Raw genomic sequence first — 4,249 nt, 5'->3', positions numbered from 1 at the left:
CCAATGTGTTTATCAATGTCTTGACATCTTTTAATTAACATCTCAGTAGTGGAAATTGGTAGGCTTTTTCTATTAACACAGAGGGTGCGGACTAACAATTATATAGAATCATGCAAATTATAGAGTTGAAAGGCACCTGTGAGCCCTTTTTGAGGTCAGAAATTATCTTATTTAACCTTCATGTCCCAGTTTAGCATAATGCTTGATAAATATCTGTAGATTAAATCAATTTTTATCAACCCTTTCTTTTTACAGATGAAAACTGAGATCGAGCAACTTAAGAGTCTTGCCCATGATGTTTTATCCAAATCTCTTCTTTTTACTTACTGAGCGTAAGATTTTCTTTTACTTTAAGAATAATTTTTGGCTGGGCGCGGTGGCTCAAGCCTGTAATCCCAGCACTTTGGGAGGCCGAGACGGGCGGATTATGAGGTCAGGAGATCGAGACCATCCCGGCTAACACGGTGAAACCCCGTCTCTACTAAAATACAAAAAAATTTAGCCGGGCGAGGTGGCGGGCGCCTGTACTCCCAGCTGCTCGGGAGGGTGAGGCAGGAGAATGGCGTGAACCTGGGAGGCGGGGCTTGCAGTGAGCTGAGATCCGGCCACTGCACTCCAGCCTGGGTAACAGAGCAAGACTCCGTCTCAAAAAAAAAAAAAATAATAATAATAATAAATAATAATTTTTTTAAAATCTTGATTGGAAGAAAATTAATAGGCTATCATTCTCAAAAAAACAAAGATTAGCTACTGGAATGGGATATTATTTCAGATATACTAGGAGCAGCAGATGTAATGGGAAAAGCATGGGCTTTGGAGTGAGACATTCATCCATTCAACTAATATTAAACTCCTACCATATGCTTAGAATTGTATTGTGTAATAGGAATATAGCAGTGAAGAAGTGAAAAAAAGGTCTTTGTTCTGAGGAAATTATATTCTAGTGAAATAAAGCAAAAAGTAAATAATTTCAGAGACAAATGCCATGAAGAAAATGAGGCAGTGCAATATGAAAAAGGGTGACTGGGGTGGGGCCTACCTTTCATACAGTAGTCAAAGATCTATCTGAGGAAGTGACCTTTTGAACTTTTGAAGTGACCTTTTGAGTCCTGAATGATGAGATGGAACAAGCCATGTGAAGATCTGAGGAAGGGTGTGCTAGGCAGGAGAAACCTTGAGATAGGTAAGAGTTTGGCAGCTTTGAAGAACAAAGGAAGTTTTTTGGCTAGAGCATAGTGAATAAAGGGTGTATGGCCTATTATGAGCTGAAACTGAACAGGTTGTGCAGCAGAGCCTTCTTCCATGGCATAATATCTCCCAATTTTTGGCTGGGGCACCTGGCTGCCCAGAATAAAGATGATATTTTCCATCCTTCCTCGTAGGTAGGTATAGTCATATGAATATGTTCTGATTTGAGATACAAACTGAAGTGTCATGTAGAGCTTCCAGGAATCTTACCTATAATAAAAAACAGCTGGCATCCCCCTTTTCTTACTTTTCCCTTCTTCCCACTTTGCTGCCTGGAACATTGAAATTATGACTAGTACTATAGCTATTCTCTTAGGTCATGGGGATGAGGAACAAGTCCTAGGGATGACAGAGCATGGCCTGGGAGGAGCTTGTGCCCTGAGGTTTTCTTGAAGGTGAACTCCAGTGCCGGCCTTGGGCAGTCTTCCTCTAGATTTTCTTGTCAGAGAAGTAAACTTCTGTCTTGTTTTAGCTGTTGTCATTTTGGGTCTTTCTTGCTGATAGATCTAATTCTAACTTGATACAGAGGGAGGAGCTATATCACCTAAGTTTTTATAGTGTCAAGAGATTGGATTTTATTATAAATGCAATGGGAAGCCACTGAAAGATTTTAAGTAAGACAGTAATATGATTGAATTAGTATTTTATAAGATAGGAGGGAGAATGGGTGTAGGTAGACAAGAGTGGAAGAAGGGAAACAGTTAAAAGGTTATTGCAAATGATATAACCCTAATGGAGAAGAAGTTAGCAACATTGAACAAAAGTATATGTGCAGTCATCCTTTGATTAGCAATTCCACTTCTAGGATTCTGTCCCAAAAATTCACTGGCAAAAAATTACGAAATGAAGCATGTACACGGTTACTTATTACAATAGTATTTGTAATAGCAGGACTAAAAACAACTCAGACGCTCATCAGGCCTGGTATAGCTGCAAAATGAATTACTACTATGCAACTATAAAAAGGAATGGGGAAGATATCTCTTTACTCCCATGGAGTGATCTCCAGGATATATTGTTATGTGAAAGAGCAATGTATGTGGACAGAATGTAGAGTATTGTACTTTTTATGTAAGGAATGAGGGAGATATGAGTGTGTATTTCCTTATGCTTTCAAAAAACAATGGAAGGATAAACCACAAACTTATAAATGTATTTACTTATAGAGAGAAGGAAGGAACAGAGTAGAGGGGACAGGAATGAGAGTTAAGATTTACCTGAATGTTCCTTTTTTATAGTTTAGAACCATGTAAATGTTTTGTATAATTGGGAGACAAAATTAGAATCAAAGGAAAAAACAAAGCAATCCTTAGCAATTAAAAATAAATGAGCCTAACTATATTAAGTTCATGGCATAATCACACAAGTTTTTTTGTTCTTTTTTGAGACACGGTCTTGCTCTGGAGTGCAGTGGCACAATCACAGTTCACTGCAATCTTGACCTCCCTTGCCCAAGCAATCCTCCAACTTCAGCCTTCCAAGTAGCTGAGACTACAGTCATACTGCCACCACGCCTGGATAATTTTTTAATTTTTGTAGAGGTGGGGTCTCCCTATGTTGTTCAGGCTGGTCTTAAACTCCTGGGCTCAAGCGATCCTCCTGCAATGGCCTCCCAAAAGTGCTGGTATTACAGGCAAGAGCCACTGTGCCCAGCTCACACAAATTTTTTTCAGTATCTATTTTTATTTTATTTTGTTTATTTCATTTCATTTTACTTTATTTTATTTTATTTTTTATTTTAGAGACAGGGTCTGGCTGTGTTGCCCAGGATGGAGTGCAGTGGCACGATCTCAGCTCACTGCAGCCTCTGCCTCCTGGGCTCAAACCATCTTCCCTCCTCAGCCTCCCAAGTAGCTTGGACTACGGGTGCATGCAATAAAGCCCAGCTAATTTTTTGTATTTTTGGTAGGAATGGGGTTTCACTGTATTGCCCAGGCTGGTCTTGAACGCTTCCCACCTCAGCCGAGGCTCAAACAATCCTTCCTTGGCCTCCCCAAATGCTAGGATTATGGGCATGAGCTACCACACCTGTTCTTTATATTTTTATTTTATAGATGGGATCTTGCTATACTGCTCAGGCTGGGCTCAAACTCTTGGGCTCAAGTGATCCTCTCGCCTCAGCTTCCTGAGTAGCTGGGGACTACAGGTGTGTGCCACTATGTCTGGCCTTTTTTCTTTTTTTTTTGATAATTTTTTTTTTTTTTTTTTTTTTTTTTTTAAGAGTTGAGGTCTTGCTGTGTTGCCCAGGCTAGTCTTGAACTCCTGGGCTAAAGTGATCCTCCCCTCTTGGCCTCCCAAAGTGCTGGGATTGCAGGTATGAGCCACTGCACCCAGTCTGGAGTATCATTAAATTTGTGTATCTTTAAATTTTTAGTATCTTTAAATTTGTGGTATTCTGGTTGTATATTCTAGCAGGCTCCATCCTAGAAAAAGAAGAGCAGCAAATAAATTTTAAATCACATTCAGTTGTCTTGTTATTAATAATATGGCTATTATTATTTTGGCACTATTTATATTATGGTAACATGTATGTAATTATTCAGATTTTCAGTGTAGGCTGGGCATGGTGGCTCATGCCTGTAATTCCAGCACTTTGGGAGGCCGAGGTGGGTGGATCATCTGAGGTCGGAAGTTCAGACCAGCCTGGGCAACATGGCAAAACCACCGTCTCTACAAAAAACACAAAAAATTAGCCAGGCACGGTGGCACATGTCTGTAGTACCAGCTACTCAGGAGGCTGGGTTGGGAGGATCACTTGAGCCTGGGAGGTGGAGATTGCAGTGAACCAAGATTGTGCCACTGCAATCCAGCCTGGGTGACATTAAAAAAAGAAAAAAAAATTATCAGTGTAAAAGATACACAATTATAAAATCAAGTAAGTAAAAAATCATATTACATTTAATTGGGAATATCAGAATTCTTATTTTTGAAGTGCAAAAGTTTTAAATTTTCATGAATTCTAATCGATCAATTTTTGTTCTTTTATTACTTGTACTTTGGT

Source organism: Macaca fascicularis, chromosome 1, assembly GCF_037993035.2.
Source record: "Macaca fascicularis isolate 582-1 chromosome 1, T2T-MFA8v1.1".
In the NCBI taxonomy this organism is placed as follows: domain Eukaryota; kingdom Metazoa; phylum Chordata; class Mammalia; order Primates; family Cercopithecidae; genus Macaca; species Macaca fascicularis.
This window is presented reverse-complemented; position numbering follows the sequence as displayed.